Source organism: Rhinoraja longicauda, chromosome 6 (assembly GCF_053455715.1).
Source record: "Rhinoraja longicauda isolate Sanriku21f chromosome 6, sRhiLon1.1, whole genome shotgun sequence".
Lineage (NCBI taxonomy): Eukaryota > Metazoa > Chordata > Chondrichthyes > Rajiformes > Arhynchobatidae > Rhinoraja > Rhinoraja longicauda.
The window spans coordinates 30,688,516-30,702,372 of NC_135958.1; positions in this window are offsets into that span (position 1 = coordinate 30,688,516).

A 13,857-nucleotide genomic window follows, 5' to 3' on the forward strand; every position below is an offset into this window, starting at 1 on the left:
GTCCTTTTGTGTAAACCAGCATCTGCAGTTCCTTGTTTCTACAATGGAATGTAGAACTATGATGGACTATGATGTCCATAAGCTAGGAAACTGTCCATAAGCTAATGTACTGCCCAAAGGCTAGGACACTGTCCGATTCACCTCTACTCCATTGTAGACATTGGACATTGTTTATGGACCTGATGTGCTACAATGCTGGAAACTATATACTGCAGGCTGTAGCTTCCCCTTTGCCCTATCTATTATACTTGAGTTTGACTTGTTTGAGTTTATGTCTAGTGTATCTGATCTGTTTGGATAAACAACATTTTTCACTGTACCTCGGTACACACGACAATAATAAACCTAAACCTAAACCCATGTTAAAAGGGCACATTTGTCTTCATTTCTGTTTGTTGTGTCCCAACTCACTTCCTTAATCATATCTGCTACTAATTTACTCTTAAGCCATATCAATAGGTTAATGTAAAAACAAGATGGTGGAAGAAAAGATCAGGATTTCCAAACAATTAAAGTCAAGTTACCAAACAAAAATAAATAAATAATAATCATAATATAATAAGTGCCATCACCAAATGGTCTTATTAAATTCACTGTTTTGACCTTGTTTTATCTCTGCCTGAAAGAAAAGAAATTATCATGAAGTACGAGAGCCCATGTGGTCGATATTGGTTTGACACAAAAAGCTGCAGTAACTCAACGGGTCAGACAGCAAAGAAAAGGAATGGGTGACGTTTTAGGTTGAGACCCTTCTTTCAGACTGAGAGTCAGGGGAAAGGGAAACGAGTGATATTAGACGGTGATGTAGAGAGATATAGAACAAATGAATGAAAGATATGCAAAAAAGTAACAATGACAAAGGAAACAGGCCATTGTTAGCTGTTTGATAGCTGAGAAGTATTTGACTTGCTGCTGCTGTTATCCTTGACTACTGCATGTTTTTTACTGAGGTGGTTATGCAATCACTGTCTTTCACAGTAAGAGACAAAGCTACAAACACATCCATTGTTCAAAAATAGCAGTCTCCAAATTGAATGCAAAAATGTCCTGACCTTCAAGATACTGGACATCAGTGAACCATCAAAAGTCGTTCACATATGAAACAGCTGTGGGGTGGGTTGTGTGCCATTTATTTTCCTTTTTATTTAGCAGTGGACAATGCCAATTGTAAACTGTGACAGGCCATTTTCACAGACCACCTTCGGAGTTTTGGCTCAACGAGGCAGCTTTTATTCCTTGGACAGAGGAGATATGGCTTAAGACTTGACTGCAGCAGTCAGCACATGCCTTGTGGATTACATAGGAGGTAAACTCCTTCATTTTCAAGGCTTAGTTAATAAACAGCCTCAAGAGGATGAAAGTCCAGTATTGTTTTCTGGAAAGCTCCCTTGACTCTTTGACAGACTCCTCAATGTCCTAGCTGACGAATGTAAAGTAAATATCCTCATGTCTATCATGCTGAGGTCCTTCACCAAACATTTTACGTTAAATAGCTTCTTTAATATCTTAAAGATTAGGTTGCAGCCTTGTAGGCATTACTGGGTGGTAGGACATATATATCTCCCTCTCTTTGCCCCAGCAAATTAGAAAAAAAAACAGATAAGTGACAAGATTCATAGAACTGATGCCAGATTCTTCCTGAAATATGCTCTCGAGAGGTCACTGTATAAAGGGAAAACACTTATGAGTTCAGTGAAATAAAAAGGCAACGTGCCAGAACAAATAAAACTGTATACTGGAGTCGATTACAGCCAATTCTCTGTTCACATTTCATTATCTACATTCGACTTTCCCCGACACCCTTCAACTTCGCTGAGATCTCTTAAGGTAGAATTTTTAATTATATAATATTATTTGTTAGGAAGCCCGTGTTTTTACATATGATTAGAAAGGTGAAATGTCAAAGATATTTAAGTTTCACCAATGCGATTTAATTATATTCCTTTTGTAAATTGATACAATGAAAACACGGAATTAGCTAGAAACATTAAGGAAAGTTCAGAAATGTCTCATTTGCATTCCTCGAAGATTTAAATCCTTTTTAAAGTTTCAGGACATTTTTCTATCACCTGAATTTACAAAGAGCTGATGAAGGGGCATGATCTGAAGGTCATTAAATTAATAAAAACAGCAAAGCAACTTATTATCCTTTCAGGTGAGGCAGAGGTTCACTTGCACGTCATCTACTATATTTGTTGTTCGCAGTAAGGACTCCTATACTGTATATCGGCGGGACCAAACGCAGATTGGGCGATCGTTTCGTTGAACACCTATGTTCAGTCAGCCTTGGCCTGTGCGATCTCCCAGTTGCCAAACATTTTAACTCTCCCATTCACACACTGACCTTTCTGTCCTGAGCCACCTCCACTGTCAGAGTGAGGCCATACGCAAATTGGAGGAACAGCACCTCATATTTCGTTTGGGCAGCTTACAGCCCAGTGGTACATATATTGATTTCTCTAATTTCAAGTAATCCTGCGATCCCTCTCTCTCCCTCCAACCCTGCCCCACCTTAGTTAACCTGCATGTTCCACTGTTCACATCCATATATCCCTTTGGTATCATCTCTTCCACAACTAACAATGGATTATGTGGGCTCCACCTTTCCTTGCTCATCGGTGCCAGCTCTGATTTGTTCTGAACCTTTTCTTACCTCTAGTTTACCTCTCTCCTGACTCCCAGTCTGCAGAAGGGTTTCGACCCGAAATGTCATCTGTGCCTTTTCTCCAGAGATGCTGCCCGACTCGCTGAGTTACTCCAGCATTTTGTGCTTTCGGTGTAAACCAGCAGCTTCAGTTCTTTCCTATACAAAGCAACTTATTACAGATAGACTCTTTTGTCATTAATAGCCAACAATATTCCATCTCCCGACTTGCAATTGTGGTCACAAGTGATTCTATTTGTCCAGTCACATTTGCAAACGGATCTTAGGAATTTGCCTACTGGGTGGGTGCTAAATAATTTTAGTATAGTTTAGAGACACAGTATGGAAACAGGCCCTTCGGCCCACCGAGTCCTCTTTCACCAGCAATTACCTGTACACTAGTTCTATTCTACACACGAGGGACAATTTACAGAACCCAAAGTTACAAATCTGCCGTCTTTGGAATGTGGAAGGAAAATGGAGCACTTGGAGAAACTGGGCGAACGTGCAAACTCCATTCAGATAGCACCCAGAATCAGGATTGAACCAGGGTTTCCCGTAAGGCAGCAACTTGATCGCTGGGCCATCCTTCACCACTGTTCCACACCATTATTTCTGTGATAACATGCACAGGTTGAACTTTGCATCTAAAATTTGGTTCCATTGAACTCAATAGGACTGAATTTCGAAAGCAAGATCCAACACGCATGTAACTGCATCATCCATTTAGAGCATCCAGTGGAGGATAAATTTAGAGGATGATTCAGACTAAGAGTCCTGACCCAAAACCTTGTTTGTCCATCCCCTCCTCAAATGCTGCCTAACCCACTGACTTCCTCTAGCACTTTGTGTTTTGCTCAGGATTGCACCATCTGTGGTGTTCTTGTGTCTCCAGGGGACAGATTTCTATACCCTTGACTGTTTCATTTTGTCCATGTGCTGGATGAGGGCAATAAACTAACCACAAAAGTCCAAAGAGCGTCTCCTTGACAAACAAGAAATCTGATATCACATATCCAGAATCATCTCACAGGATAGGATGTGTTTTCCAAAATGTAGAAGTAAAGAGACAACGCGAGGGCCTGTTAGCATTGAACGTGGGAGAGAGTGTAGAATGGAGGGCACAGAACAATCTCCACTGAAGAAGGGTCCCGACCTGAAATGTCACCTATCCATGTTCTCCAGAGATGCTGCCTGACTTGTTCAGTTACTCCAGTACTTTGAGGGTTTTTTTTTGTGCTTTCTAAAACATTGGTTCAGAAATTGGCCCCTCTCTCCTACATTCATAAACATAAAATGATCATCAGTCAGTGTATTTGTTATAGCACGGAAGAGGTGTCCCTTTTCTATGAACAAAAAAGGCAATAGATCATTTATACTTGCATATTATGGCGAGGTGATTGCTTTACAACTCTGGCCTTTGTCCAACCATCTGCCAACCAAATCCCCCTCACCTGTAGCCACCTGTCACTTGCTGACTTTGTCCTGCCCCCACCCCTCTTCCAAATTTCTGCCCCTTCTACAATCAGTCTGAAGAAGGTTTCCCACCCAAAACGTCACCCATCCATGTCCTCCAGAGATGATGCCTGACCCGTAGAGTTACTCCAGCACTTAGGGTTTTTTTTTGTCAGTTTTTCATTGCATAGGAATGACATGACAATTAATAACATCATGTAATATAGGCTTTACCTTTTGAATTCCCAGAAAGAGAAAATAAGCAGTGATCACAGGCAGTGTGACAGTGTTGTCAGATATGTCCATGCTTAAGTTCCACCACACATTTACAGGCACTGAACTTCAAATGAAGATATTATATTAAATGGCCATATGGAAAAGAAAGCAGAGAACAAATGGAACATTCCTGAGCTTGCTAAGGTTTAAAGTGGAGGACAAATTGCAATCCAGTGTTTTCTTTGGAAGTGGTACAAAGATGCTACTGTAATTCTCACAGGGTCTGGTGAAAGAGAAAGCAATACAAACCTGCAGATGAGACAATGTGGAAAAATGGTTTTCCATTGATTCACACTGGAAGATAAAAAGTTGCTGCATAATTATATATATATATTTTATTTCTCTTGAAATGACAATTTGAAAAAAAATTATTTGAATATTTGCCAATCCCATCTCTAATTTGTAAGAATTAACTACATTTCCAATTTGTCAATAATTCCTTGTGAATTGCATAACAAAATGTTGTAGGTGTCAGTTAAACATCGTTCTTTGTAAATTATATTAGCAGAGGGAAAAGTGAGTAACTAATCTGATGATAGATGATTCATATTAATGCGGCCACAAGGTCGTAGAGTCATACAGCATGAGAACAGGCCCTTTGGCTCAACTTGCCCATGTGGACCAAGATGCCCCATCTACACTAGTTCCACCTGCCCGCTTTTGGCCCATGTCTCTCTAAAACTTTCCTATCCATATACCTTTCCAAATCTCTTCTAAATATCTTTATAGTACCAGCCTCAACTACCTCCACTGGCAAGTCATTCCATATATCCACCATGGATTATCCTCATGGATAATCCTGTATGAAAAAGTTGACCCTCAGTTTTCCATTAAATCTTTCCCCTCTCACCAATAACATGTCTTCACATTTTCTTGCTTCAATTACATATGGACTCTCACAAAGCCTGGAACGACATGTATTAGATGGGAACAAAGTACTGCAGATCAGACATAAAATGAGTCATCTGAAGTCATCATTTCAAATATTTGCATGAAATGAAAATTGTTTTTGTATTTTGCTGTTAGCAGATAAAAAGTCCCAGCATTTGTGCTGTGGCACTTTTAATACTTAGTAATAAGTATTAAAATTTTACATGAAGTCACTTGTGCAGATGTATTATGCGGTAGAAAATATTTCCATTCTTAAAAGACAGAACATTTGATTCTCGAGAGGTCAAACATAATTAACCTGTTTTACAATGTACCAGCAAATCTCTCAGTCTTTCATAATTAACTTCATGAACAATAAGGGATTAGAAACAAGACCATAACTCGAGGATATAAGACATAAAGAAACCTTATCGAGTTCAATCATACTGCCACAGCAATTTTCTTCCCAAAACATTGATGTTTTAAAAAGACTGTAGCACACAATGCAATACGTTAAGATTTACTGCCCATTCTCTACAGCACTGATAAGTTTAAAGTGGCAAAGTCATTCAGCTGCCCATGTATCACAAACCAATAACATGTATCACAAACCAATAACATGTATAGACTTCTTCATGGTATTCGTCTTTGAATTAACAGAAGACTGAGCAACAAGAGTCAGAAATGAAACGTGAGCTTGCAGAATATTCCCAGCATCAGTCGTGGGAACCATATGCGGTATTTATAGAAGTATAGTTAAAATGAATCAATTTCATGGACCAGTGGCACCAAAGGTTGAAGCTTCTGAACACCGGAAATATTTGATTATTTTTCTTCTATTTAACAAAGTATTACAACCGTTATTGGACTATTGAAAGTATAAACTGTTTTGTGACATTGGTTTGGTACATGACAGCGATAAATGCCAAGCTACATTGTCCATATCCACTTTCATAACATCCTCTCTCCATTTCAGCTCGTCCATGGCTGATACCTTTATCAATGCTCTCAATATCTCTGGTCTATCACAAGGCTAAACTGGCTGGTCTCCTGCAAATCATTCACAAAGCGATGGATCCTCCAAATCTCAACTATCCATATTGTTGCACAGTGCTGGTAAAGCTTCTGACTCACAGTGCTAGAGACCCGAGTTCATCCCTGATATCAGCTCCTATCTATGTTGAGTTTCCACATTCTCCCCATGACCATGGGTGCTCCAGTTTGTCTCTCACATCCACAACACACGCATGTTGGTACGTGAATTGGCTTCTGTAAATTGAGTAGGGAGGGGATGTGAAGGGGGGGATGACACAGGGCTAGTGTGAAAGGGTGATCCATGGTCGGCATGGACTTGGCGGGCCGATGGACATGTTTCCATTCTATATCTCTAAACTAAACTGATATCCCAAATCTCTATCATGCTCTTGATTCTTGTTTCCAATCCTTATTTTCAAACCTCTCCATCTCTGGAAGGGTTCCTCTGCCCAAGGTTCTGGGATTGATATCCCCAATTTTAGTCACTGCACGGTTGGCAGCTATGGCATTGGGTACCAAGGATTCCTCTCTGAATCTCCCCACTTCTCAACATCTCATTGATCTTCAAACCAACATATTTGAACTAGGTTTTGGGAGATATCCTCATATCTCTTTATGACACTCAATTAAATATTTTGTTTGTTAATAATCTTGTGAATATCTTCAAACATTATAAAAATATATATTTGAATCCAAATTATTGTTGTTGCAATAATTTTAGGAAAAGGAAAATTATACACATTTAAAATACCCAAAAGGCAGTAGAAGGAGTGAAAAAATGTGACTGGACTCATCTCTTTGACTTTTTTTCTAGCTTTATTAGCTTAACCTGGTCTGTATAGAGGAAATGGAAAGTAACAAGGGGACATTAGAAACGTTATATGGCATTGGAAATAGTGTGACAATAGTATATATAGTGTAATATTGCATAAAGTGTCACAATGGCCCAAGATCACCTTGTCCTGAAGCATTCAGGGTCTTTGAGCTGACTATTACATCGATAGCCTTTCTTCCCTTTACTCTCTGCACTGGACTGGTGGGTGGGCAATAAAGCAGCAAATGAAATTGTAATGAGAAAATCCTTTAAAAACTCAGGATCAAAAAATTGTGCAAAATGTAACAGATGTTAGTCAGTGATGCTGATACGATATAACTTCTAAAAAAGCTTTGTGAAGCAATTTCCAAAAATGATTCAATTATACAGGATTAAAGTCCCATTACAAGCAATATTTGGCTTTAAACAAATAACCGACCAGTGCTCTACGTTTATGGTTTGCAGCTATGTGCAAAGTTAATTCAAATTGATTGTTTTGTTTTGTGATTTCTTTCACAGACTGAGTTACAGTAATTACTGTAGTTACTGGTAGTTACTGTGCAAGACAGTTTATATAAAGAAGTTAAGAATATGATTTAATTCTTAAAGAATTAGAAATGTATTACAGCTTCAAAGTGAGTTGAGAATTACTTTAGATGCGGAGATATTGCACGGATGTATTGAAAGAAGGATTCATCGAAACATACAGAACAGAAATTCAGCCATTGGTGCTCTTGCTGGCTATCCAATGAATTCCTGCATTGAAGGTGTTGCCTTCAATGGTGGAGTGGTTATGTTTGGGTTGGATCAAAAGTCCATGAGAAAATAACCTAATCGGCACAACATTTACCTTTGTCATCCTTATCCTTCTAGGGTTTCTGGCATTTATTTGTGCAAAATGTTTTCAATTAAATATTTAGCAGCATTTCAAAGAGGAGAAAGAAAGTTTTTCATGGATTCCAGGTGCAAACATCTTTTAACCATGAAATGAAAATGTGGATTCATACACATCGGCGAGACCAAACACAGACTAAGCTTTCGTTTCGCTGAACACCTTTGCTCAGTCCGTCTGGACTTAGCTGAAATCCCAGTTGCTAAACACTCTAATTCCTCTTCCCATTCCCACACTGATCTTTCTGTCCTCGGCCTCCTCTGTTGTCAGAGTGAGGCCAAACGCAAATTGGAGGAACAGCATCTGATATTTTGCTTGGGCAGCTTACAGCCCAGGGGTGTGATATTGATTTCTCTAACTTCAAGTAACTCCTGCAGTCCCCATCTCCCCACCCCTCCCCCATCACACCAGTTTTCCGTTCTCACCTAGCAAACAGCTAAGAATGGCCGGTTTCCTTTGTCATTGTTACTTTTTTGCATATCTTTCATGAAATTGTTCTATGTCTCTACATCATCGTCTGTATCTCTCGTTTCCCTTTCCTATGGCTTAGAGTCTGAAGAAGGGTCTGGACCTGAAACGTCACCCATTCCTTCTCTCCAAAGATGCTGCCTGTCCTGCTGAGTTACTCCAGCATTTTGTGTCTGTCTTCGGTTTAAACCAGCATCTGCAGTTCCTTCCTACCCAAGTTATCTTGATGCTTTCACGTTGCCAATTGCAAGCTTTTGCTCGGCACACATTGATGGTCACGTTTCCTACACCACAGGTGACAGACAAGCTGCTTCATAAATACTGTAAAGAAATCTGGCTTATAGTGAGTGAAGCCATGAAAGCAACAGAAAAACAAAAAAGCACTTGAAAACTTCAGTAAAGAAGGTTTTAAATGAAAAAAATACTGGAAGCATACAGCCCCCTCAAAAGTTTTCAACAACTGACTGATTTACCGAGGACCTAGTGTTCACTATCCTCCCGTCCACCTCAGTTAGAAGTGGATGTGGGTGTACTCACCGCTGGTTGGATTGCAGCCCAAACATCCCCACTTTTTCTATGCTGAGTTTTGGATTTACCCTCAATTCAATTGTGTTGGGCCTGGGATACTCTGGCTCAAATATTCCACACATCATTGGCTGTATTCGCCAATCCTTTAAGACTCCAGAAGATCAGCAATCAATTCACAATGTAGAAATAAAGAACTGCAGATGCTAGTTTATACCAAAGATAGACACATAGTGCTGGAGTAACGTCACCTGTTCCTTTTCTCCAGAGATGCTGCCTGACACTTTAGACTTTACAGATACAGTATGGAAACAGGCCCTTCGGCTCACCAAGTCCTCGTTGACCAGTTATCACTCATACACCAACACTATCCTACACACTAGGAACAATTTACAATTAACAGAAGCCAATTCACCTACAAACCTGTATGTCTTTGGAGTGTGGGAGGAAACCAGAGCACTCGGAGAAAACCCACACAGTCACAGAGAGAACGCACAAACTCCTCACAGACAGCGCCCACAGTCAGGATCGAACCCTGGTCTCTGGAGCAGTAAGGCAGTAAGTACCTCTACTGCTGTGCCACTGTGCCGCACTGACCTGCTGAGTTACTCCAGCACTTTGTGTCTAACCTTCGCAATCAATTCACTTCTCCTTCTCTATTGCATTGAAAATGTGCCCATCTACAGCTTCAGTGCGTTTCTGTATCATGATCCTTCCATACCATCACGTTCTTTAATATGTAAATTAACGCAGAAGTTTGACTATGTGTGGCTAATGCCAAACAGCAGTGAAAACATTATTTGCATCCGTGGAACAAATTGTTTATGGCCCGGCCTCATCCTGTGGGGAGCTGCTGTCGGCGGAATGTGTGCACTGCATTTTAAAGAGCTTTACATTTCGTAAAGCTTGCAGGGTTTTACAAGGGGATGAAAATTACTTCCCAGCAGGGTGGTTATATATATTTAAAGCAGATCTTAAGTGTTTCTATTGTTCATGATTTGTCAGAATATAAACAGTGATTAGCAATTAATCTGAGCAATAATCTTACTGCTGTTTAAGTAAATTGTATTGGGGCTGTGCTATTAAGGACTTGCATTTGTGAAACATTTGTTACCACTCCATTTAGCACACAGCACTTGCTATTCATACAAAATCCCTTACGATTCGTTGAATCACGCAAAGTAAAAATAAGTCTCGGTGCACGTGCAGGGTATTGCAGTAACAAGTGTATCACCACAATAATCTGTCCTCAAATTGCTGACTTCACTTGATTTTCAAATGCCTTTTCAAAGCTCCCATCACCATCTTAGCCTGTGCATTCAATGATACTTTATTGTCTCATGTACCTAGGTGACAGTGAAATTCTTTGTTTTGGCATACAATACACAGTATACAGCCAGCACGATGGCACAGTGGTAGAGTTGCTGCCTTTCAGCGCATGTAGCTTCAAAGACCCAAGTTCGATCCCAGCTACACGGGTGCTGTCTGTACGGAGTATGTACATTTTCCCCGTGATCGCGTGGATCTCCTCCGAGATCTCTCCAAAGACGTAGAGTTTTGTAAGTTAATTGGCCTGGTATAAGTGTAAATGGTCCCTAGTGTTAGTGTGCGGGGATCATTGGTCGGTGCGGACTCGGTAGGCCGAAAGGCCTGTTTCCGCGCTGTATCTCTAAACTAATACACAATGTACGCAAAGAGTCGCCACCAGTATCTGATGCAGACAAAGTAACAAAAGTACGCATTAGAGTCCCGATGGGCCCTCTCAGTTCTTGGCACCCCCAAGCCCCCTCCGCTGGGTCACTCTTTGTTCTCCGCGGCCCTGCAGCCTCTCTGCAGACCGTCTTCGGCCCGACCGCCTCTCCTCCTCAATACAGTGAGCTGTCGCTCTCCTCTTCAGCCCATTAGCCTTCCATAACTTACCACTTGAAATCGTATCTCAGCTCCTCTCTTTTATATCTCTACAGATTTCAAAGAATAATTCGAAGGAATTTTCACCTCAGCACTGGAATGGAAGTGAAAATCAGATGAGTTCTGTAATGGACGGGCTAATTGTCTTTAGCAGCTAATTGCATATGGAGCCGAGGTGAAAATTAATTTCATTATATCAAAGGATTAAGCATTATTGGACTAAATGATGGTTTGTTTTGTAACACAATATCTCACACATGCAGCTTAATGGAAGTTGCCTTTCCATGGTTGGATACGTGACAACATTGAAATCCGACCCAGCGCTGAATCAAGCACTTGGAACGGTGCCAGTTTTGCACCTGCTTCCAACACCTTTTCAGACCGTGAATTACAAATCACCACAACTTGCGGCATACAATTCAATTCCCCACAGGTATTTTTCCTCAGGATTTAAACTTGCATGCTTGTTAGTCCAAAGATAGACACAAAATGCTGGAGTAACTCAGCGGGTCAGGCAGCATCTCTGGAGAAAATGAATGGGTTTCAGGTTGAGCCCCTTCTTCAGACTTCTTCCACAGATTAGACCAACAAGTTCAGCTTTTTTGTTATGGGAAAACTCTTCATAATTTAAAAAATATATAAAATCTCACCTTAACGTTCCCTCCTATTCCATTTTCTCTAGGTTCTTCCACATAACTGAGCAGCCTGTTTGGTTACCATCCCAGTAAATCTCTGTATCTCTCAAAACAATGGACATATTGCAAAAAGAATGTCTAGAATTGGTTACAATTATCTAATAATCTATGAGGCCAATAATCTATGAGGGTTTTCTAGTATTTTATGTCATAACTGATAGGAGTAGAATTAGGCCATTCGGCCCATCAAGTTTACTCCGCCATTCAGTCATGGCTGATCTATCTCTCCCTCCTAACCCCATTCTCCTGGCTTCCCCCATAACCTCTGACACCTGTTCTAATCAAGAATGTGCCTTTATTTTGAAAAACCAAGGAAGCTTTATTGTTTTTTTAACAGCTCATTGAGTTTCCCTGCTTGCTTCAAGGACTTGTGTATTCTTGCATACAGAGAACTTTCCTCAGTTAGTGATAACTGCCTTTAATGGTTCAGGTTGATTAAAGTGCCAATCACAGGTCTGGGAGATTTCTCAGCTCTCTTGTGACTTTGTTATACTTGGTTTTAGAGCACGGTTTAAATGTTAGCTTCCCTGTACAATAACTACTCATTGATTTCTCAGTCTGAGTGCAGAAAGTTATTCAATATGTTTTCAGGTAAGCCATCTTTATAAAAAGTATTAGTCATGAAAAATGTTATTTATGTGCCTATAGAATTAGCTGTGAGTAGCTTGCCTGCATCTTCAATATAATTTGTGATACCCAAATGTAGAGTAACAGTTTAATAGTATATTTAATAGTTTGAATTAATTTTATACATCCACACAGGGGAAGTAAAGAAAACATTTTTATTTAAACAATAAGTTGTTCCAATCTGCAGAGGACAGTTTGAAAAGGTCTGAACGCAGATTCAAGTGAAGCTTGCACAATGGATAAATATTAAAGGGGAAAAATGTACTTGCCCACAGAGAAAAGTGTATGCAATCCATAATTGGCTAGCTCATTCAAAGAGATGGCACAGACAAAATATGTTGAGCTGCTATGTTGTATTAATATCAGAAATGAAATCAAATAGTCGATATTGAAAGTGCAATTTAGATCGAGCTCAAATTCCTCACCAAGATTCAGTCTTGAGATGATGTGAGGAACAAGCTGGTGATTTACAGGTCAGATATACACCACATTGCTGTGAGTGTGATATATAGGGAAGTTCAATTAACTATTCTGATTTTTTTCTTGAATTAATGGATGGAAGGTGAGAGATCAATTTTCTTTGCATGAGATACATGAAAAATATAAGAAAATCTTGAATGGTTGGGATCCCAATAATTGACATTGTTGTATATAAAATTTGGAAAGAAAGAACATCATGAATAAATTGATATGTTTCAAATACAATAATTGGAAAAATTGCAATTGTTGTGGGAAAAAAAGTGTTTATATACACACTGGCAAATTAATACTTGAAGCAATATAAAGTAATTTAAAATATATTCTCATCACTGACACCACATAATATGCATTATAAGTGTTTTATTACATAAAATCAATTTTATAATGTTGATAACAAGATTCCTTTAGTGCTGTTACCACTATTTATGAGGTTTTCTTTGTAGGAAACCCAATGATTTTTAAAAGCCTTCGATGATCAGATAGGACAGATAGTGGCATCAATGTTTTACAAAGTAGAACATTCGTTGGGGATTAAAGGTTTATTTAAATCCTGTTCCTCATTAAGGCACAAAACCCCACACAAAAGCTAATTAATGTTTTGCTGTCATGTTATTTTGATTCATATTTCCTGCCTGGAAACATGAAAATGGGAGCCAGCCAAGAAGAGACAACAGCAGGGCCATTGAACAGGCAGGGACTTGCCATGGTGGAACAGACCAGACAGGCTTTCTGTTTTTGAGGAAACAGGAACTTTCCATATAGGCGTAGTAAGCGCTAAACTGTTGTCCGTGGGGAAATGAAAATACTGAGTCTTGCTGTTTTCTACTCAGGAAAGATTTTTTTGTGAGACAAACTTGTCTCTTTTGTTCTTGCAAACAGCAAAATCAACTCTTGGGGAAGGGGTGCAAGCTGCAAGCAAATGCATTCACACAGCAAAGTTACCTGTTAAACAATGAATATGAAAAAGTCCCTCAAGTAATTTAACAACAGTTATTTCCAATTTGTGTTAAGGCATTGTGAACAGAAAAAAAAGCATTGCAGTTTGATGCTCAGATGACAAAATTATATTTTAAATACACAAATGCCTTCCAGTTAAAGAGTCTTTCAGATTTATTTTATTTGTCCTCTCTCTGTAATACATTTTGAACGATCTATGGACTTTCTTTCA